The following is a 23,643-nucleotide window of genomic DNA, read 5'->3' on the forward strand; positions in this document are numbered from 1 at the left end:
GACGAATAGATGTTGAAGGAGCAAGCTATAGGTTCTATGACATATTCGTACCATACAAAGCATAAATTCCGATATGCTATCCCCTTTACTTTCATATTCTGTAGGAAAATATTCTGGCCGAGCCCTGCTGGGACACAGTTAGGTACGACTTCTATTTTACTGGCATATTCGCTCATTCATTAAATCTTTCACATACATAGCAAGTATGTATCGAGTTGCTGTATGTATCAAGCACTGGGTTAGTCAGTGAGGTTACATTAAAGATGAGAGAGATAGAGGACCAGGAACGAGTTAGTAGGACGTTACCACTGGGTGTGATAAGCCTAAGGGGAGATGTGGGGCACTTTTGAGGCAATGGCAAGGATGCACCTGAGGCAAAGTGGGGGTGGGAAAGCGTTCCAAGCACAAAGAGCAGTACGTACTCTTCCCCCAAAAGCAGGAGGAAGAATCACATAATGGAACCACTGAGGCGTTGTAGTTGGGTCAATGTGGGGGCGAAGGAAAGGAGTCAGGAAAGCTGCAAGGATTCTGCCTTGGGCAACACAGGGGAGGAGGGTTTAGGCCATTCAGTGTCTGGGAACACAAAGATGGCCGTTACAGTGATGAGGGAGGTGTGGTCATGGGCAGCTGGTGAGCAAGACACGGCCAGGTCAGACATTTGGACCAAACACCAAAAATATTCCAGATGAATCAAATGGTGAAAGGCTGGAAATCAAATTATAGAAGAGAATTGGATTTTAAAATCAGATTTTTGTTTTTGAGGAGAAACCTTTCTAACCTTAAAAAAGGTAAAGAGAATAAATCAAAAGAAAATGATGAATTCTGCACCATAAAACTTTCACTATGCTCTTCAAAAATTGCAAAAGAAAATCAAAACAACAGACTGAAGGATAAACGATTGCAGCAAAATGACAGGCCAAGGGCTATCTTTATTTTAAAACTCATACATATTGATTAAAAAAAGACATATTCAGACCCTAATAAATAAAATATGAGGAGACAACTCACAAAAGAGAATGTATAGCTGGTAAACGTGCATGGTGAAATATTCAAATTTGCTAGTTATCAAATAAATACAATTTTTAAAAATTGAGATGTCCTTCTTACCTATTAAATTAGCCAAATATTTAAGTGACAGTAACTAATATTGACAAGAGTACATGAAAGTGCTACTCTCAAAAAATTACTTGTGACAGTGTAAATGAGCACAGGCATTTTGGAAGACAATTTGGCAATGTGCAGTGATATCCAAAACCATAAATATGTTCCTTTCCCTGGGCTCTCAGAAGTGTGGTTACAGTCTGCCATGAGGAAAGAATCTTAAAAGAAGAGAAGACCACGCACATGAAAATGTTCTGCCTGTGATCACTTGTGATACAGAAAAAATATAAACAATCTAGATATTTAGAATCAGGGTGGTAGGTCATTAGCGGTGTATTTCACAGGTGGACTGTAATACAGACATTAAAAATGAGATTTGAGGGGCGCCTGGGTGGCTCAGTCGGTTGAGCGTCCGACTTCGGCTCAGGTCATGATCTGGCGGTTTGTGGGTTCGAGCCCCACATTGGCTTTGTGCTGACAGCTCGAAGCCTGGAGCCTGCTTTGGATTCTGTGTCCCCACTCTCTCTCTGCCCCTCCCCCACTCATGCTCTGTCTCTGTCTCAGAAATAAATAAACATTTTAAAAAAAAATGAGATTTGACTAAACATAAAGTGGTATCTTGGATTGGATCTGGAACAGAAAAGGACATTAGTGGAAAACCCAGTGATATCCTAATAGTCTGTAGTTCAGTTGATAATATGATACTGTGACTAGTTAGTACTATCCCTAGTTAATTTTTTATTTTTATTTTTTTTTATTTTTGATTTGATTTATTTATTGAGAGGGAGACACAGAATCCGAAGCAGGCTCCAGGCTCTGAGCTGTCAGCAGAGAGCCCGACGTGGGGCTCGAACTCACAAACCGCGAGATCACGACCTGAGCCGAAGTTGGACGCTCAACCGACAGAGCCACCCAGGTGCCCCTATCACTAGTTAATTGTTTAGATCTGACAAATGTGCCATGGTTATGGAAGACGTTAGCACGAGGATAAACTGGGTGAAAGGACGGCAGGAATTCTTTGATCTTTGCAACTATCCATAAATCTAAGTTTCTTTCAGAATTAAAAGTTTATTTCAATTTTATTTTTTTAAGTTTATTTATTTTGAGAGAGGCAGAGACAGAGCAAGTGGGTGAGGGGCAGAAAGAGAGAGAGAATCCCAAGCAGGCTCTGTACACTGCCAACACAGAGCCCAACGTGGGGCTTGAACTCACAAAACTCAAGCCCCAACGTGGGGCCTGAACTCAGGTCATGAGATCATGACCTGAGCCGAAATCAAGAGTCAGAGGCTCAACTGACTAAGCCACCCAGGTGCTCCAAAAGTGAAGCTTGTATCACTCTTCAGCAAAAAATATGACGTGGTGTTAAATAAAAAGTGTGCCCAATTGCCATGGATACTATTACTAGACTTCTAGGAAGTACTCGAAAATAATTTGAAGGCAAGAGTAAAAAGCAATTGTTATGTTAGGGTGGCTGAGATTAAAGATGATTTTTCTTCCTTCTGTTTTCTTCTATTCGGTAAGCTTTGTAGAATGTTAGTATATATATTTTTTTATGATTTTTAAAAATTACTCTGTAAAGTATTTTTATAGTCAAAGACCATTGCTCCTTTGTAGCAAAGGAGATCCACAGACAACTGCTTCATGAAGCTTGTATTAGTTGCCTTAAGGCAAGCTTTGTTGTCTCACAGATGCAATCTGTCTCTCTCCATTTAATGGGAAGGCTAAAAATAGTTGGCAATTAATGAAGCAGATCTATTAGCTCTTAACCACCAAAGGTAACGTATCTGCATAAAATATTATTCCTGTATCATAAGTCAATCGTCATGATGAAACGAAGGCACCCAGGAAGGAGGCTATCGCTGTCCTGAGCAGTGCCACACAGCATTGTCAACTGGTAGCAACAGAAGTGCTATCGGGGTGACCTGGCATTGGAAAGAATACAGAACAGGCACTCTCGTGCTCCTCCCTACTTTGGTGGCTGGCTCTATCAGAACAGGATTTTCCAAAAGTTTTTGCTCCCTATGCCCCCGATTCTCTAGAGCAGCTCTGATTCTAAATTGTGTCTCACAACAATGGAAGTTAGAAGGGCATGGCCACGGGGTCTCCCAGGACATGGGTGGAGGATGGCCAGGGCCATGTCTCATTCACAGTGTCTCAGAGAGGAAGGACAGGTCCCTGACCTTGATGAAGATTCTAAACTAGAGCTGGTGGGGAAGCCAAGTGCTCTGAGCATGCTGCCTTTACATACACCCATTTCCATGGCCCTGCATACTGATGAGATTTTGTTTTTCCTTTCTCAAAATAACGAACATTTTATCTAATGGGAGAAATATTTGCAAACTATATATTTGATAAGGGGTTAATATCCAAAATATGTAAGGAACTCATACAATTCAATAGCAAAACAAAAACAAAGCAAAAACAAAACAACACAAAAATAATACAATTAAAAATGGGCAGAGAACCTAAAATTTTCCAAAGAGAGACATTTTTCCAAAGAAGATACACAATTAAATAGCCAAAAGATATGTAGAAAGGTGCTCAACATCACTACCCAACAGGGAAACACAAATCAAAACCATGATGACATATAACCTCACAGGAGATATGGCACATTGGGGAGGATGTACGGAAAAGGGACTTTTCTTGTGCACTGTTGGTGGGAATGTAAATTGGCACAGCCCCAGGGTGCCTGGGTGGCTCAGTCAGTTAAGCATTGGACTCTTGATTTCGGCTCAGGTCACAATCTCACAGTTCATGAGCTCCCGCCCCATATCGGGCTCTGCACTAACAGCTACTTGGGATTCTCTCCCTGTCTCTCTCTGCTCCTCCCCTGTTTGCGTGCACGATCTCTCTCTCTCTCTCAATAAATAAACAAACATTAAAAAATTAGTTTAAATTGGCACAGCCACTATGTAAATCTATATGGAGGTTCCTCAAAGAACTAAAAATAGAACTACCATGACTGGGTATCTGAAGGAAATGAAAACAGGATCTCAAAGAGATATCTGCACCCCTGTGTTCATTTCAAGCATTATTTATAATAGCCAAGGCAGGGAAACAACTCATGTCTATTGATGGATAAATGGGTAAAGATGTTGTTTTATATATATACACACACACCACCACCACTGATCAGCAAAGTACTACTGAGCCATACAAAAGAAGGAAATCTTTCCATTCGTGACAACACAGATGAACCTGAAGGTCACTGTGCTAAGTGAAATAAGTCAGATAGAGAAAAGCGAATCCTGTTTTATTTCATTTGTATGTGGGATCTAAAAAAAAAAGTCAAACTCCTAGACACAGAGTAGATTGGGGGTGGGTGGGGAGGAGAATAGGTAATGGTGGCCCAAGTATACAAGCTTCCAGTTATAAGATAAGTAAGTTCTGGGGACCTAACGTACAGCATGGTGACGACAGTTTACAATGCTGGAAAGCTGCTGGGAGAATAAATGTGAAAAGTTCTTACCGATGTAATAAATGCATCAGCTAGCCTCACTGAGGTAATCATTTCTCAACAAGTAAATCAACTGCATATGTCAAATTATCACATTGTACACCTTAAACTTACACAACATTATATGTCACTTATATCTCAATAAAGCTAAAATAAATAAATAAATAAATGTGGGGACGAGGAATAAAATACAGCCAAATCTCCATTCTCTATTCCTTTCCTTTTCCTTCTTCTCTTCCAGAGGGAACAACCCTTTGGTGTTCTGTGTCTTATCCCCATGTAGGTTTGCATACTTTCCTTTTGTCTACACATTTATTTTTACTGGAAACAACGTAACTGTCCAGCAGTAAGAGAATGGATAGACTGTGGTTTATCCATACAATGTACCACCATCCTTCCCCCTTGAAGGTTGGTTTCTTGAAAATGAAAGAGAGATCTAAATGAGGAAAGATAAAGAGAGATACAGGAGAAAACCCCTGTAAACTTGAAAGCATTCCTCAAATAGTAGTCAGCTTCTGAATCTCCCCTCACTGCTGTCCTGGCAATCGTCATTCTTTGGTTTCTAAATCCACTGCCATTGGCCCATGTGCATGTCAGTTTCCAAAATGCCTCACTGCCATCTTCTGCCTATTCCCTTTTGTCCTGCTCTTTGCCCCAAATTACAATCATTTGAGTGGAATTTGGGAAGGACCAGTAGTAAATACGTTTGTCCGACCCAACATCACCAGAAATCAAGTGATCCGCATGACAATATAGGACACAGGAGAGAGAAATTATTCCCATTTTCCAGATGAAGAAACTGAAGTCTGAACTGGGTTGACATAAAATCTGATCAATGGGGCAGGAGGCAGAGACAGTGAGTAACGAGGTAGAATTGTTCTTCCTCCTCGACTTTTTCTTGGCGATTCTGCACAACCTCTTCTTCTCGACCCCCACTAGGTGCCCTCCTCCTGGGGGCTCCCATCCCCGCCACTCACCCCTACATAGATGCTGGTGGCTTCCCAGTCTATTTCTCCAGCCCAGCCACCTCTTCCAGAAGGGCAGGTCTATGTCCCTAACTGCCAAGTGGACCCAGGTGTCACATGGGCTTCTCAAACTTCACATGTCAAAACTGAGTTCGTCACCTTTCTCTTTAACCTCAGCCGCATCAGCAATCCTTGTCCTGCTAGGTGGCATTACCATCCACCACGATTCCCAAAAGCCTGGAAGTCACCTTCAACATCAAATTAATCACAAGGTATCAATTCTCTCCTATTCATGCAGGCCTCAGAATCCTCCTCAACTCAGTGCCTGGAAGCAACAGCACCAGCTGCTGTTGAGGGAGGTGTGTGCAGTGGAACATATTTGCCATTTGTCCAGACTCCCCTGGTAGTTTTCTGATCTTTCCAGATCCTAGGGGATACAGTTTCCTTCTCTCTGCATTTACTCTCCTCTGAAGAGTATGTGTTCATAACTAAATGAAACTTGTTTTCTGCAAAGCAGTGGAATGCAACATTAAGGGTGTCGGAGTCAGGCTGGTGGCTCTAAACTCTGTGTGTAGGAGGCACATATGAATGGCCAGCTGCTGGAAGGAAGCACCAGAGACACATTTGCATTGTGAGCACAGCTTTTTTTTTTCCTTGTGTGTTTGTTTGAAGTGTCCTCGAGGGTAGGGTAGGGCGGATCTCCAGCTGGGGGCTGGCTGAAGCTGAATTTGCAGAGCAAGCACATTGTTTGAGAATGTCGATTACTGGGGTATACAAGGAGGGGGTAGGTTAAAAGCAGGAGAAAGCTACCCAGTAGAACCACCTTTGCTATGGAGATAGATTCCAGGCAGGGCAGGGTGGTTCTGGAAAGGTCGGAGAAACCATGGGGAAATCTTGACACAAGGCCTGGCATCAGCTTCAGAGATAAGGAGAGAGTGGACTATGGCCCTAACTGGGATGAGAGCCAATCAAAGTATCCTCTCTAAATCTCTTCCAGCTAAGTGAGCGAAACTAAAGAGACTTTCCTTCCATCTCTACAATCTCTGAGTCATCAGGAGAAAGTCCAGTCTCTGAACGGGGCAAGCCCGAGCTACACTCTCCAAAAACACCTAATAAAACAGAAAGTTTTGAGAAGGGTTACAACACTGAGGTTTTCTGGGATTTTATCTATTATGATTTAAAAACATACTAGCACGTCCTCATTATTAAAAAAAAAAAATAGTAGGCCACGTACATGTCGACTAAAGACTTAAGCAGTTGCATACAAAAATCACATTCCTATTTAACCAACAATGGTTAGAATGACGGAAAAAATATATTACACAAGAGAAAACCAGTTTCGAAGAACTGTAGCCTTGAAAACTAGGATAATGCATTTATACAATGTATCCTGAAGCTGTGTTCTTGTAAGCTAAAAGCTAAAGTTCTTAAGAGATAAATAAAAACTGTGTTACGTTGCCACAAGGGAGCTGTATTCTTGGGCTTTCTTCTTTGGAGGGCTTTCAATTCTGTATTAGGTTTTTGCATTAGAAACTTCTGAATAATTAGGTCAATTTCTCATGGTAATTCTATTTCATAAAATACTTCAACTTCTTGAGCAAAATTCATCTCTGATTCAATTAGTTTTGTAATACAATTCATAAAAACACTTCAAAACGCAAACAAAAGTATCATCTGTGACAGAAATACATTGCTAGCTTTTTAGTTATTTGATTTTCATGGAATGAACCAAGTTATATTCACTGATGCAATGGAAAGTGCCCAGACTAACTAAAAATAATCAGGAAATTCTGAACAGGGGGAAAAAAAAAAAAACCCTTATTTCCATCTTTTTGAAGCTTGCTCCAACTATTATTACCAAAGCAGCACGAGGAATATGTAACCACAATCTGTCACTAGAGCCTTCTCCGAGGTGATGCCTTCAAGGCAGCCGTAAAAATGTGGGTTTAAGACAGAACAGTGTTTGTTCTAGTTACCCGGGGATTCAAGAAATTCTCAGACTCTGAGGAGCAGCATGAAGTGTTTTCCAAAGCCCTGCCAGCTTCTCAATGTGGGGCAGTTCTGTTCACATCACAGTCATGTTTCTCTTTGAAATCCACCATCACCACACAAAATTCCAGAATATTAATCCACCATTCCACACAATGTAATTCCCAAATGAAATTCACCCTTCCAGGGTGTAATTTCAGAACGTAATCCACAACTCCAGAGCGTCAATCCACCATGCCAGAACCCAACTCGCCACTCCAGACCACCTTGATTTTCTCACGTGTTAACCAATGGGCTTGATCAGATTATTTTTTTGTTTTTTGTTTTTTTTTTTTAATTTTTTAAATGTTTATTTATTTATTTTAGAGAGAGAGAGAGAGTGCACAAGTGGAGGAGGGGCAGAGAGAAGAGGGATACACAGGATCTGAAGCAGGTTCCAGGCTCTGAGCTGTCAGCACAGAGCCTAGCGCAGGGCTCGAACCCACGAACCGTGAGCTCATGACCTGAGCCGAAGTCGGACACTCAACTGACTGAGCCACCCAGGCGCCCCTGATTAGGTGATTGCTAATGTCTCTCATACTCTGGCACTGTATGATATGTCCCTTATACCACAGAGGGGAGTATCTGCAGAATACCAAAGCGAGAGGGGACAGGATCAAACAGTTCCTGGCTGCCCTTTCAGACCCACACAAACAGGAGTCCTCCTTTAGAAGCCCCAGTATGGGTCCTCCTTTTGCCATTCAACACTCCTTGGCTGGAGTGTGGTATTCCAGGCTACATGCCTATGAGAGTCCAGGACCCCATGTGTAGACGACTCCCCAAGCGCCTAAGCCCTGGATTCTCCACCCAGATGCCTGTTTCCTGGTCCTCACTGACTTCTCCCCTGGTCTTTCCTTCTGAGGGTGGACCCAGCTGCTGATGTGCGCACCCTCAGGCAACAGGGATGGCGAATGGATTGCCATTTGCCACAATAGGTGGTGGACAGGGCCAGGGTTGGCCGGGTGTCTGCCCATGTGCACGGGGGCCCCCTTCGGAGAAGGACAGAGCGAGAGGTGCACCAGACCAAGGGTTAGAGGCCAGTTCTCTCTGCATTGCCTCTTTTCAAAGTGGAAATTCAAGCAGTCTGAGAAATCTAAATTTGAATGTGGTCTTCCCGGTCACTATAAAAGTGTATCTGTCAGGATGGAAGGGGAGAAAATATTGTATCCAAGAGTTTGCTGGCTTAATTAAGTAACTTTTTACACAAACGGTATATGAGCGTCCGTGTGAATTCTGAGCTTGGTTCACTAGTGTCAGGGGCAGGCCTGCCTCTGAGCGTCACGCTGTTTCATAAACTGGGCTCAGCCGGGTTGTGAGGGGACTTCGCAGAGGACTCTTCCTGGCCCAGCCGGTGACTTCTGACAGAAGGAGAGCAGGGCCGAGAACCTCGAGCAGCAGCTCCTGTTAAGAATCAGCAACAAGCCCAAGGGAACACAGATGCCAGAGATGAGGGAACTACTGGGGAGAGTGATAACGCACGGAGCTGGCACTTAGTAGAGTAGCGATTATTCGACCTACTTCTAGGCCCACCTATACCCCGAACTCCAGCTGTGTCAGGGAAGGTTAAGGCAAAACACAGCTTTTGAGTGCCCCTCAATGCGGGAGTTCGTGCATTGCGATCTTTGGTTTTCGCTGACATAGCTTACTTTTCACTAAGTCATCCAAGAAAGTAAGCAGGACGACCCTAAGTCTGCACTCACCAGCCTCGTGTTGCCCTACACACGCATGCACACATGTGCACACACATGCATACACAGACACACATCCTCCTGGCCCCAAGCAGAAATAATTTAAACTGTTTAACGATGATTCATCTTTAACGATGATTCAATGTTAAGATCATTTTACATGGTTGGGGGGGGGGGGGACAAAGAAGCATCAGAGGCTATTAAACTTGACAAAAGCATGTGAACAAGAATACAGTAGAGAAGCTTCTAAGCTGGAAGGGATTTTCAAATTCGTCCAATCCAGTGGTTCCCAAACTTTGGGGAGCGTCAGAATCACCTGAAAGGCTGTACTAACTGATGGGTGGCCCTGACTAGAGTCAGTAGATCAGGGATGGGGTCCGAGGATTTGCACTTCTAACATGCTCTCAGGAGATGCTGGTGCTGGGGGTTTCCTAAACCACAGCGTGAGAACCACTGGTGTGGCCAAACCTCTGGTTTTAATTGTGGAGAAATTAAAACTCAGAGAAGCTAAGTGTCTTGCATGAGGTCATAGCAGCTACTGAAGAGCTGACACTAAGACCTTGATTTATTGAATCTCTACTCTCAAATCTCATGAAATTGTAGCAGCCTTCAATTTGACCCAGGCCCCTTCCCAGGTTGTACCAGTGACTCAACCCTTTTTGTTGCCTTAACATACATCGAACTCCCCTAAGAAGACATCTCTGGTTTAGGGAGACTGCCTCTACGAGATATTTCAAAATCTCTAACTATCTGGGTCAAGAACACTTTTTCACGGAGTTTGGAGAAGTTCCCCAGGTGGTCCTGATGGGCACCTGCCCTTGGCTGAGCCCCACCCTGAGTCCCACTCTCGGGAAAGGGATCTCATCCATTCCCACAGTGTCCCCAGGCTTCTGCCATGTGTATCTTTTCATATCTAAGTAGGCATATCTAAGTGAGCATCTCAGCCTTGATGGCTCACAAACATCCCAAACTCCAAATGTTCCAAAATGAAACCATCATCTCCAACCTCCCAATCTCTCTCATGTTGTCCATAGCTCAGAAACCTGCAGTACCTTTAACTGCTCCCCTTCTCTTATGTTCCAAATACAGCCCTGATGCTGCCCCAGGAGACCACAGGATATAAACTCTCTGAGCACAAGGACTTTTGTATTCACCCTTTATTCTTGACACCTATGATAGTCTCTGGAACACAATAAGCATTCAATAAATATCTGCTGTCTGATTGACTAAATGTTTGCCTGAATAAATCCCTATCTTCCTTCTAGCACGCCTGCCATGACCTCAGTTCAGCCTTCTATCAAACGGGACTAACATCCCCAAATAGCCATACACCTGCATCTGCTCCTTCACAGGACAGCCAGAAGAAGAAACCATGGGGGCAGGAGTGGGTCTTCTCTCCAACACTAGACCCCTGTCTTGCTCGAGACCAGAGTCCATTTTCTCCAGGCCAGAGACCCGCTGAGGTTTAGCTTAGGCTCCAGTCTGAGGACTAAAGGGAATGTGACCCCTGGGGGTCAGGGGCTGCTGCAGAAAACTGGATCACCTTTCCAAAGAAGGGACACTGGGGAAGGGCCAAAGTAACATTTCCTCCTAATATTAATTCTCCTCATCCCATGAGCCTGAGGCCACAACCATATAGGAGATCCTTGTAAGGGCTAGGGATCATGATGTCTATAACCAGCTTCTTATAAAGTTCTCTTGGATGACCTCCGGAAAATGGCCTATTCTCACAGAAGACAGCCTTCGTAATTCTTCTGGCTCCCTGCTAGATGGATGACATTTTGGGTTCTTGTGACTACAATGAGGGTCTTTGTGAGAAAGAGAATCACCACGAGAACACCACCATTAGTGACGGTTGCTGCCAGCAAAATCCATGAGTGAATGCAAACTTTAATGGGGAAGCTTTGATAAAGAGGACATTTGCACAGCCTCAAAGAATAGTTACTAATCACTGTGGTGGTTTTAACGTGTGTCCACAAATGCTTTGATATTCTTCCTCCGGAAGGTGGAGCTTAACTTCCCTCCCTTGAGGGTGGGCCGGATTTAGTGGTTTACGTCTAATAAATGGAATGTGAAAGGGAGAAATGGTAGCTTTACAGTGGAGAAAGACGGCAGACACCATTTTCACCAAGTGACCCAGGTTAACATCACCAGTGAGAAGACACGTTGGTATCATTTGTCCCCTGATTTGATTGGATGTGAAGGATAATTCAACCCTCTGGTATCCCTGCCTAAAATGCACAGCCCCAGTCTAATCATCAGAAAATATTCGACAAACCCCAATCAAGATGACAGTTTCCAAAATAACTGACCAATAGTCTTCAAAAGTGTCAAGGTCATGAAAGACAATGAATCTGTCACAGATTGAATGAGACTAGAGATACAACAAAATGCAATGCAATGTGGTACCCTCGATTAGATTCTGGAATAGAAAAAAAGACTGGAAAAGCGGATAAAATTTGAATTAAGACTGTACTTTAGTTAATAGCATTGTGCTAATGTTAATATCCTAGTTTTGATAGGGGCGCCTGGGTGGCTCAGTTGGTTGGGCGTCCGACTTCGGCTCAGGTCATGATCTCACAGTCCGTGAGTTCGAGCCCCACATCAGGCTCTGTGCTGACAGCTCAGAGCCTGGAACCTGCTTCAGATTCTGTGTCTCCCTCTCTCTCTCTGCCTCTCCCCCACCCAAGCTCTGTCCCTGTCTCTCTCAAAAATAAATAAGCATTTAAAAAAAATTTTTAAAAAAATCCTAGTTTTGATAAATGTACCATGGCAATGTAAGATATTAACATTGGGAAAAGCTGAGTGACAGATGTACGGAAACTCTATACTCTTGCCACAATTCTTCTAGAAATCTAAATTAATCCAAAAACTAAAATTACTGAAGAAAAAAATGTGGATCCTTCCTTTTCATCATAATCCCAGCAGGAGACCCTTTTCTCTCAGGCAGGACCCCTTTCACTAGGCAAGACTCTCTCCCTCCTGGAGCAAGACTGTCTCAGGTCCTGCAAATCAACAACAAAAAGCTGGTATCATCCGTCATTGCCCACTTGTGGTGACTGGGCAGCCCTGTAATTCATCGCTCCTTCTCATACTCTCAGGATCAGGTTTCTTTCCTGTTTCCTCCTGCCAGCACGGGCTCCACACCAGATGGCCGTACATCTGGTGAAGGGTGTCTAGGCTACACCTGCCTTAGGAAGAGGTTTCCTCCTTTCCCTTGTGCCGGGCTACAATCTGGCCTCTGCAATTTTCAGGATGGCAGCAAAAAGCATTTTGCCAAACCTTCACCAGGCTCCTTCCTGGTGAAGTCACTGGGTTAGCAGAACATGAAGCTTAATGAACAATGAGCTACATAAGCATGTACACGATCACAAAAGGTTTAAAATATCTTGTCCTACAGAGAACAGAGATTAACAGTCATTTAAAAATGGAAAAGGAGCCAACTGTATACCTTATCCCACAATGCTGGAAACGTTAAAGACTGTAGGTTCATAGTTTGGGCATGTGAAAGACGGTGATAGCTGTGTTTTAGGAACCACTATCTCTAAGCCTGACACTCTTCAGCACTTTATAAGGAGGGTCCCTTCCAGCACTGACCCAACTCCATAGGACAGTTTGGGCAAATAGGAAAAAGATTTCCTGTCTCTTGGCAGACACAGACCCCCAGGCTGGGCAAGAGGACTGGACAGAGGATGGAATTTCTACCCCCAGGCCACTGCACCCTCAACCACTCAAGATTAACAAGGCGATCCCCAGCTGGATTCCAGAATTCTGCAACTCCTGGCGGCATATAAATGGCCCAACATTATGAAGCTTGTTTTTTTGACAGCTCTGCAAGGTAGGTGTTGTTATACCCATTTTTAAAAGGAGGAAACTGAGAACAGCCGATTACTGACACATTCAAGACCATAGAAGGAAGAATAGCCAGAATATGACCCCAGACCTCTTTGGCTCCAAAAGGGATATTTGCAATCACTCGCAGGATCATGTGATGAAACAGCCATTGGAATGGTGATGGCAACAGATTTACTACAGGGGCAGGGGCTGCTGGCAAAATCCTATCAATTGCATATCTTGCTTATTCTGCTTTTGCACCCAAACAGCAAGTCTTCCCTTGTCCTCTGCCCTTTCTTAGTAACATCCTAAAAGGTAACATAAGAAAATGGAAAAATTTTTATTTCCCCAGATTCAGGGTTAGGGACAAACCAACCTAGCAAGTTATTCCTCAATAGAGAAATAGTGGTTGGGAGTGCAAACTGGTGCAGCCACTCTGGAAAACAGTATGGAGGTGCCTCAAAAAAAACTAAAAATAGAACTACCCTATGACCCAGCAATTGCACTATGAGGTATTTATCCAAGGGATACAGGTATGCTGTTTTGAAGGGCCACGTGCACCCCAATGTTTATAGCAGCACTATCAAGAATAGCCAAAGTATGGAAAGAGCCCAAATGTCCATCGATGGATGAATGGATAAAGAAGATGTGGTACACACACACACACACACACACACACACACACACACACACACAATGGAGTATTACTCTGCAATCAAAAAGAATGAAATCTTGCCATTTGCAACTACATGGATGGAACTAGAGGGTATTATGCTAAGTAAAATTAGTCAGAGAAAGACAAATATCATATGACTTCACTCATATGAGGACTTTAAGATAGAAAACAGATGAACATAAGGGAAGGGAAACAAAAATAATATAAAAACAAGGAGGGGGACAAAACGTAAGAGAGTCTTAAATATGGAGAACAGAGGATTACTGTAGGGGTTGTGGGAGAGGAGATGGGCTAAATGGATAAGGGGCATTAAGGAATCTACTCCTGAAATCATTGTTGCACTATATGCTAACCAATTTGGATGCAAATTAAAAAACAAATTATTTACAAAAAATAAAAATAGATATACCACATGATGTAGGAATCCCACTTCTGGATATATATCCAAACGAAATGAAAACAGGGTAGACATTTACACTCTTATGCTCATTGCAGCATTATTGACAATAGGCAAGATTTGGAAACAACCTCAGTGTCCACCAATGTATGAATACATAAAAAAGTATGATTAATTACACCTACACACACAATGGAATATTACTCAGCCTTTAAAAAGGGAAATCTTGGGGCGCCTGGGTGGCGCAGTCGGGTAAGCGTCCGACTTCAGCCAGGTCACGATCTCGCAGTCTGTGAGTTCGAGCCCTGCGTCAGGCTCTGGGCTGATGGCTCAGAGCCTGGAGCCTGTTTCCGATTCTGTGTCTCCCCCTCTCTCTGCCCCTCCCCGTTCATGCTCTGTCTTTCTCTGTCCCAAAAATAAATAAACGCTAAAAAAAAATAATAAAAAAATAAAAACAAAAATAAAAAGGGAAATCTTCTCACTGTGACAACACAGATAAATTTGAAGGACATTAAGCTAAGTAAAATAAGCCAGATGCAGAAACAAAAATACTGCATCATCTCACTTATGTGGAATCTAAAACAGTCAAAATTCATATAAGTATAGAGCAGAATGGTGGTTGCCAGGCATGGGGAAAGGGGAAATGGGGAGATGCTGACCAAAGAGTACAAAGCTTCAGTTATGCAAGAGATATAAGTTCAGGAGATCTAATGTACAGCATGGTGATTCCATAGGCTGGAAATCTAAGGTACAGTTAACAACACTGTATTGTGGTGGTGCCTGGGTGGGTCAGTTAAGTGCCGACTCTTGATTTCAGCTCAGGTCATGATCTTATGGACAGGGGTTCAAGCCCTGCATTGGGCTTTGCGCTCAGAGTGTGGAACCTGCTTCAGATCCTCTGTCTCCCTCTTTATGCCCCTACCCCATTCACGCGCTCTCTCTCTCTCCCTTTTTTACTCTCTCTCTTCCTCAAAAACAAATAAATGTTAAAAAAACTTTTTTTAAAAAACCAACACTGTATTGTGTAAGTAAAATTTGCTGAGTAAATCTTAAGTGTTCTCAACACACACAAACACACACACACACACACACACACACAGAAAATGATAACTATAAGATACAATGGTCTTGTTAATTGGCTTAATTGTGTTAATCATTTCACAATGTGCATTTGTATCAACAACATTATTGTTGTATACCTTGAATACATTTACAAGTCTTGTTCCTTTTACCTCAATATAGCTGGAAAAAAGAAAAAAATACTTACATTTACTCATTGGTAGGGTATTTCAAATTAAAGATGAGTTATTATTTTCTATGCTTTTTAAAAACGAAAATGAGAACATGCAATTGTAGTACAGATATGTATACAAAGTATAGAGAGTAACCTTTTTTCAAAAATTGTTCTAGAAATGTCAATGAAATATATACCCTACGACCTCTTAAACCTTCCTTCGTGACTCAATCATAGAGAAATAAAAGTGCTTTTCTGAAAGTTAAAAAAAAAAATAAAAAGAGAGAGAGAGAGAGAGAAAGAAATAGTGGGAGCAGCTGAACTGGACCTCATGTCTCAAGGAGCTTCACAGGGGTAGCAAGGGGCATGTGGAAACATGGGCTTTGGAAGGCAGGAGAATGTAATGGAACTGAGCCTGCAAGGTGGAGAAGAGGTCAAATCTTTAATAAAAATTGCCAAACTTACAAAAAGGTGGAAGTGGACAATAACAATAGAGGCAGTTTTTTGATTGCTTATTATATGTCAGGCACAGTTCCAGAAGCACTGGATGTATTAATCATCAGTCCTCGCAACAACCCTGTGAATTAGGCACTACTATTTTCCTATCTTAGGAGTGAGGGATCTGAGTGGTTAAATAGTTATTCCAAGGTGAGGGAGATAGACCATGAATGGAGGACAACTCCAGAGCCTTGAGGAGAGATACATGGAGTTTTAGTGCCAAATGTAACTCACCAACCAACCAACCAACCAACCAAGGAACAGGAGGGCCTCCAAAGACATCTGGGCTAAACTAATCATAAAACAAAAACAAAAACAAAAACTTCTGGTTTTTAAGGACCAGATTCTGTGCTTCAATACCTTACATATATTTTCGCATCTAATCTTCACAAAGATCCCCATTTTACAGATGGGAAAGTGAAGCTGAGAGAGATCAAATAACTTGCCCTAACCACATACTTCGTAAGTGACCGCTAGAGGTCTAAGTCAGCTGGAGTCTGGAAGCCAAGCCTTTCAATCACTAGGCTTATAGCATCCCTCTTGTGGGGGATGGTGCTAATACCCTTCCTCTTCTCTAAAGCTCCTAGTCCCACATCACCTGTGCAGCTCTGTTCTATCAGGAGCAATAAGCTTTTATGGTCAATTAAGAAAATGTAATAGGAGCATCTCACAGATAGACTTTGGAAACATAAGATGCTGTTAGTACATATTTGTGGAATGAATGAAGGAAGGTCCAGTATGGTGCTATAACCTGTGAAGACCCTGAAGTTGCATAAACATTGGCCATGCCTATCAGGACTTATGATATCAATAAGAAGAAAAGATAAACCGAACTGAGGCAATAAAATATGAAGAGTTGTCTACTGTCCAACACAGCAAATCATGCCATAGGTAATAGAGAAGAAGGGCTAGGATCACTAAAGACTATAAAATCTAAGTTAGAAAATCAATACCAGTAAATGAGATCTGAGATATGCAAAGTCACCTTTAAGAGATGGGGCAACAAGACTTAAATGAAGTACAAGGCTAACAGTCATGCTGGATGCACCTCCATGGTGTCCTCCTGGCTGGCGTCCATTTTGATTAGTCAATGTGCATATCATCCCAATTGTTAAATATTTTGACTCCTGGGCACCTGGGTGGCTCAGTCAGTTGACCATCTGATTTCGGTTCGGGTCATGATCTCGCGGTTCCTGAGTTCAAGCCCCACGTCGGGCTTGCTGCAGTCAGTGCAGAGCCCGCTTGGATCCTCTGTTCCCCACCTCTCTCTTTGCCCCTCCCCTGCTCGCACACTCTCTCTCTCAAAAATAAATAAAACATTAAAATGTTTTTAAATATTTTGATTCCTGCAATCAGTCAGGATAGGTTAGGTCATGCTGCTGTAATAAATGACCTCCAAAACACAGTGGCTTCCAACAGTGGGATTGTTTTACCATTCGTTCTACAAAATCACTGAAGGTTGACTGCAGCTCTGCTCCATGCCATCCCCATGGTGGGGCCCAGGCTAATGGAGTAGCCTCTATCTGGAGCCTAGCGAAACATGTGCTGGCTCTTCAAACTTCTTCCTGGTAGTGACACATGTCACTCCCACTTACCTTCATTGACCAGAACTAGAGACATGGCTCCTTTATAGTCAACAGGTCTACTATAGTCAACTAGTCAACAGATCATCTTTATGGATGAGTAATAGCATTCTACCAAGATGTGAAGAAAGACGCTGTCATTTAGTAGAGAAATGGGTATTCATGTGAAACCCAGAAGCAGGCGACAGTGGTACCCATCTAGGCTCTGTCCAGGGGAGCCAGTACCTGCGAGGCTTTCGCATCCCATCTACATTTGGATATCTATCTCCCTTCAACAAATACCAATCACTCTGTTCACGGCCCAAAGATGGGGAAGGAGAGCAAAACTATCAGGCATGTGTAACTATCTACTGCCCATATTCTCCCATTCACATAATTGTTCTGGCTCTGCTGGGCTCTCTCTTGAAATAGTGGACTTAAAACACCCTTCAACCATAATTAAAACACCATGGTATTGGCGTAGAAATGGACAAGCAAATCAATAGAACAGAACAGATAGCCCTAGAATGTATAAAAACTTAATTTATGATAAGAAAGGCATCTTGGATCAATGGGGAAAGGAAGAATTATTCAACAGATGACATTAGGACAGTTGGTTAGCAAATTAGAAGAGAAAATCAATTTCTGGCCTTAATTCATGCCACATACCAACATAACTTTAACTCCAGATGGATTAAAGAATTAGAGAAATTTACATGTGTAAAGCCATAAAACAAGAAGATTCTCCCCATTCACCCCCACTCACCCCAGCATATTTACTTATAAATTTTTGTTAATAGAAGAAATCATACACAAAATAAACAGATTATAAAACTAAAAAAATTTTAAGCATTTCTTCCTGTCAAAACAACAATCAAAGTTAAAATACAGCCTAGGATAAATATTTATAGACAGAAAAAAGATTCATATCATTTAGTATATAAAGAACTCATACAAAATACAACAGCAACATTTTATGGTTCATAGAGAAAAATTGACAAGTTATTAAAAAAGATAAACTTTAAATACACACCCAGAACAATATTCAAAACTCATGAGTAATTAAAAGAAGGGACACCTGGGGCGCCTGGGTGGCTCAGTTGGTTGAGCGTCCGACTTCGGCTCAGGTCATGATCTCACAGCTCGTGAGTTCGAGCCCCGCGTCAGGCTCTGTACTGACAGCTCAGAGCCTGGAGCCTGCTTCTGTTTCTGTGTCTCCCTCTCTCTCTGACCCTAACCCACTCACATTCTGTCTCTGTTTCTGTCAAAAATAAACATTAAAAAAATAAATAAATAAAAGAAGGGACACCTTATTGCAAAACAAGAACCACTGCTTACCTATAAACTGAAACAAATTTTTTAAAATGATACCACCCGGTTTTTCAAAGGATGCCTTTGTATACATTTTGATTGTAGTTTTACTTGGTGTAACTTTTATGGAAATTAACTGGGCAATGTATGAGAACTTTTTTTTTAATGTTTAATTTTTTTTATTTTGAGAGAGAAAGAGAGAGAGGGAGAGAAAGAGAGAGCATGCCAGTAGAGTTAGAACAGAGACAGACAGAGAGAGAATCCCAAGGAGGCCCCGCACTGTCAGCACAGAGCCAGACTTGGGGCTCAATCTCACAAACCAGGGAGATCCTGACCTGAGCCAAAACCAGGAGCTGGATGCCCAACCAAATGAGCCACCCAGGCGCCCCACGAACTTTTAAATATATACTAACATGCCTCGATATTTGTACTTCTCACACTCTATCCCAAGAAATAATCTCTGCTATTGAAAAAAAGGGTTTATGCATACACATGTTTATATCAACATATTTATAATACTGAAAACTTAAAAACAACATTAATTCAGAATGTTTAAGTAAATTACAGTAACATATACATACATTATATATATATATATATATATATATATATATATATATATATAATTGGTAGTCTATCATTAAAATGATGCTTGCAAAGTGCTTATAATGACATGGAGAAATGCTTCTGTTATGACACTATGTAAACAAGGCAGTCTACAAAATGAATGTATACAAAATACAAAATTAGGCAGAGCAAAACCCTGGGAAAAATTCAGCAGAAATTCACTGTAGTTGGCTCAAAGTAATGAATTTTTCTATTTTCCCATATATTTGAATTTCCTCTAAAGAGCATGTGTTACTTTTATAAGAGGAAAATAAGCATCTTAATCATTAATAATAATAATAATAATAATAATAATAACTGAATGTTGACAGAGTCAGATGTCATGCTGAGGCCTTACAAAATCAAGGCAGAAGCACAACATCTAACACGTATTCAATGCTGGATATGTTCTGATTGATCCCATAGGTTATCCGGTCATTCGGTGTTACACCCCTATTTTATAGATAAGAACCTGATGCACAGAGAGGTTGAACAACTCTTCCAAAATCACACAGCTGGCGAGCATGGGACGGAGCCAAGATCTGAACCAAAACAGACTGACTGCAGAACCAGTGCTCGTAACTATATAGTGATTGCTGCATTTAGTCACTGCAACAACCTTGTGGACAACATTTGATAAATGAGAAAACTGAGGTTCTGAGAACGTTAAGTGGCCACAGTTACACGCTTGGCAAGAAAGGAGCCTGAATGTGAACTGAGGCAATCTGATTCTGGACACACACACCCCGCCCGGCCTCAACCCTCACTGCTAACCCCTGCACAAACTGCCTGGTCAAATAACCAGTACATATAGCTCCCACCCTTTTCTCATTTTCCCTCTGTGCTCCTTTTTCCTCAGTTAAGAAAGTATACTCTCGCCTGCTCAGTGTGTCCACTGCCCACGACCCTCCCTAGCCATCCCTTCCGTTTTTCAGCCTGTTTTGCATTCCTTTACTTTCTCAGCATTTGCAGTTCTAAGCTTGCCAACTTTGCTCCACATTTGCGATTCGATAAAGATCTCTGTAGGGAAGGGACAGTAAGCATCTTACAATGTTTTGTATTTATTTGTATTTACTTCCATTCTTGCTTCCATTAAAACAAAATACACACCCACACCCACACACCAAGACAGGTGGCTGCTGCATGCAAGTGTCATTAGTAACCAATCCATCCTCCCAAGTGGGAAAGAGAAAGAAGGTGGAGGGCAGTCAGAGACTAAGCAAGGGGAGCTGCTGATCCCACATCTGGCCCACCTCTGGAAGCAGTGTCCCCAGTGCTGGCCCCAGCACAAGGCTTTTTGGCACAAGACAGTACCGCCCTGAGCGGATCACTCTTCGGTTCACGTGAACAGATCTCTGTGAGAAGAAAAGGCTTTATTGACCACATTGTTTTAAATGGTGACATGTCAGATAAAATGCCTACAAGATCGAGATCTTAAGGAAGGTCAATGCCACTACATTTGCAACCTTGTGTTATGCTTGAAAATTACCTGCAAATTCAGGCCGGACGGGTAGATGATAATGGCCCAAATATGCACCGTAAAGCATTAGAAATAAAAAGACACATTTTTTTTTTCTTTTTAGTAGCTTAAAGTATAACATTCAAAGAGATTCCTAGAGGGGCACCTGGGTGGCTCAGTCCGTTAAGCCTCTGACTTCAGCTCAGGGCATGATTTCACAGCTTGTGAATTTGAGCCCTGTGTCAGGCTCTGTGCTGACAGCTCAGAGCATGGAGCCTGCTTCGGATTCTGTGTCTCCCTCTCTCTCTGCCTCTCCCCCGCTCATATTTTATCTCTCTTTCAAAAATAAACAAAAACATTAAAAAAAAAAAAAACAAAGAGATTCCTAGAGGAGGAAACAATACGAAGAAGACAGGAAAGAATACTGAAATTGTACAGAGGTAGCTTCATAAAAAATAAAGAATAATTATAACAGACAATTTTTGAGCCCTTGTGTGTCACAGAGTCTGAGTGATTTAACTCAGTAAATTACTTTGTTTAATTGATTGAATCCTCATGATACTCCCATGCAACAGGTGCTATCATTCCCACTTCACAGATGATGAAACTGGCACACAGTTTAACCTTCTAAATGCAGCAGGATTTGAACCCCACCGTGTGGCTCCAGAGCTCATAGCTCTTAACCACTTTCCTGATGTAAATGAAGCAACCTCAGAGCAAAATGGTGACTTAAATAAAACAGAAAGAAAGAACAATTACACTGTTTGGGGATTTGGAGAAAAAAGAGCTAGGAAAGCCTCTGCGGAAGATCACCTAAATCTGTTTAAGCACTTTAATAGACAAGATCAACTTTTGTTCTGGGGATGAAGTACCATCTAGTGTCCATGCTTTGTGTGCTATCAAGCATTCGGCAGCCCTGGAGGCTCCGAGTGCTATCAGCGACTTGGCATTCCCCGTTGTGGCTTATCTGAGCCGTCTGTCACTGCCGATGCTGTGGTCTGGCGTTAGGTCCCGCGGTGGCATTTGGTGCTATTGCAGAGATTTGGGTTATTATCATTCATTATGGTAATGGGCAGGCTGGACTTTACCTGCCCCTAGAGAACTGAATTTACTGTCCTGAAGTGCACTGTGTCCGCTTTTCATCCCCACCCCCCTTCACATCATCACTTAGGTGTTTTATCATCTCACATCATCACAGGAAGAAGGGTGAGTTCAGTACAGGAAGATATTTTGAGAGAGAGAGAGCACATTCACATAGCCTTTATTACAGTATATTGTTTTAATTGTTCTATTTTTTATTAGATATATTGCTATTAATCTAATTTATAAATAAATCTTATAGGTACATATGTATAGGAAAAACACAGTAAAAAGGGGTCGGTCTATGTGCAGTTTCAGCATCCACTGGGGGGGGCGCGTCTTGAAATGTATCCCCCCCGGGAATAAAGGCGGGGGGATGACTAGAGTTCTGTTTGCTTATTTTTGCTTTTGTTGCCCTTGCCTGAGGACACAGATTCCGAAAACATCGCTAAGGCCGATGTCTATGAGCTTACTGCCTCTGTGTTCTTTTCTGAGCGCTACCTTTAAAAGAAAATCCCACCAGGTTATTTCTCTGCTCTGAACCCTGCCCTGGTTCCTCATTTACTCAGCATAAACCTGCCTCTTGAGACCTTGCATATCTGACCCCCTACTGCAGCTCTGCTCTCTCACCTCTTGCCACTCAGCTCCAGCCACCCTGGCCTCCCAATGTTTCTGGAACATGTCAGGCACACCCCCGCTTTAGGACGTTTTTGCGGATTGTACTTTATACCACTAACTCCCCCTCCTTTAACTTTCCAGCCTTCTCAATGTGACCAGCCCAAGCGCCCTATTTAAAACGGCAGCCCATCTCTGGCCCTGCCTAGCACCCCATATCCTCCTTACCCTCCAGTATTTCTTATTGCCTACACCACTACTAATGTATACTTATATATTTATTTTCAGGTTATTATTTATTGTCTGCCCCCTCTAGAATATAATCTCCCTGACGGCAGAGATCACTGTCTGCTTTTGCTCACTGAGGCATCCTATGCACTTCAGACGGTGAACGGCATACAGCAAGTGCTCAATAAATGTGTATCAAGTGAATTCTATCTAGCACCTTATTGGAGACCAGCCATCAGCATTCAATGCCATAGCCAAGTCTCACTTGTCACAGTGTCCTGAATTCTGTTCCATCTCACTAGGCTTTAGCTTCTCTATGTAAGCCACATAGTGCATGAATGCTTTAGAAGGAAAGAATCACAGGCGGGCATGGGCACACTGTAGAAAAAGACTCCTTTGTGTCACAGTATCGGGCACCTGAACAGGCACAGTCTGGCCTGCACTCATCTATTCTTTCGTGTTGCGCAATACAGGCAATGACCCGGGGGCAGGGGACCAAGAGCATCATCTCTGAACCCTGTCACCTGGGTTTGTCGCCTGCTGCTACCACTCACTAGCTGTACTTACTGAGGGGAATTTCTTTAACCTTTCTGTACTTCAGTTTTCTCAGTTGACAAATGGGGACAACAGTTGTACCGACATCAAGCATCGTACAAGGATTAAATCAGCTAATACAAGGTAAGAAACGTAAAACAATGCTTAGATATAATAAACATTGAATAATTTTAGCTAATATTGGTAAAGTATGTATTTATAGTTTATGTTTATAGTTATTTGGGTAATTTAATGGAAATCTTAATTTTATATTCATAGGCACTCAAATAGTTATATAATAGTATTCGATATATAGTAGAGGACTTCATACCATCTCAAAACCCCACACCTGAGCTTTTATTTTTTT

The 23,643-nt window shown here is 42.2% G+C and overlaps 1 protein-coding gene across 2 annotated transcripts in view; it reads right to left on the reverse strand.

The window, feature by feature from the left end:
* The window catches only part of EGFLAM (EGF like, fibronectin type III and laminin G domains), a 179,526-nt gene that overhangs the window by 126,695 nt on the left and 29,188 nt on the right, over positions 1–23,643 (reverse strand). The window lies entirely within an intron of this gene.

This window comes from Leopardus geoffroyi, chromosome A1 (assembly GCF_018350155.1).
Source record: "Leopardus geoffroyi isolate Oge1 chromosome A1, O.geoffroyi_Oge1_pat1.0, whole genome shotgun sequence".
NCBI classification, from domain to species: Eukaryota; Metazoa; Chordata; class Mammalia; order Carnivora; family Felidae; genus Leopardus; species Leopardus geoffroyi.